Genomic DNA, 977 nt, shown 5'->3' with positions numbered 1-977 from the left:
GTGATACACATAAAAATTTAGAAAACCTCTTTACAATCTCTCTGTTATATCTTAGAACTAACAGAAGTTGAAATAAAATAACAGGAAATGTTTTGGTACCCTCTCTTGCTCAATTTACAGACAATTTAGAGTTTTTCTGCCATCTTGGTGTATTCCATCTTTATCAAGAATATGTTTTATATTTGTTAGGCCTTGTGTATTATTTTCTATATGTTTTAATGGATATTTTAGATTGTTTTTATTTTTTTAAAGTTTGTATTACAATATATGTTTTTGTAAATAATAAAATCCATTTGTTTTGAAATTTCAATGCCTGTTATTCTTTCATTCTTTCTTGCAGGCAGCAGCAGAGTGTCTCTTGACAGTCTGAAGAACTTGGCATCATGAGTTTGGGTCTTAAAGGCGCAGATTCCATCATGGAATGATATTTATGCTTATTTGACTATTTAAGCAAAAACACCCCTATTATAATGAAATAGAAGTGGTCCAACCTATAAACCCTTGGAAATTTTAAAGGGTAGACTCTTCGAACACCCCTATTTTAGCCAAAAAATAAACTGGCCCACCCTAACACCCCTTGACCTAAAGAATATAGACTATTCCAAGCAGTACTCACTCCTCACTCACCTAATCAGGTCATTGACCTAGTGAAGTGAGTGATTTATGAATACCTACTCACTAGAGTGAGCTGATTTAGAGAAGAGCTCACCCCATTTTCAGGTTAAAATGCACGTTTTTGAAAATTGGTGAGTACTACTGAACACTACTCACTACTTTTCTGGTTAAAATGTCCAATTTTGGAGGGGGGTGAGTAGATTTCGAAATCTACTCAGTTTCAGTTAACTGTTAGTGAGTACTAGTGAGTAGTGTTCACTACTTTTCTGGTTAAAATGTCCAATTTTGGAGGGGGGTGAGTAGATTTCGAAATCTACTCAGGTTTAGTTAACTGTTAGTGAGTACTAGTGAGTAGTGTTCAC

Source organism: Lottia gigantea (genome assembly GCF_000327385.1).
Source record: "Lottia gigantea unplaced genomic scaffold LOTGIsca_9, whole genome shotgun sequence".
Lineage (NCBI taxonomy): Eukaryota > Metazoa > Mollusca > Gastropoda > Lottiidae > Lottia > Lottia gigantea.
This window is presented reverse-complemented; position numbering follows the sequence as displayed.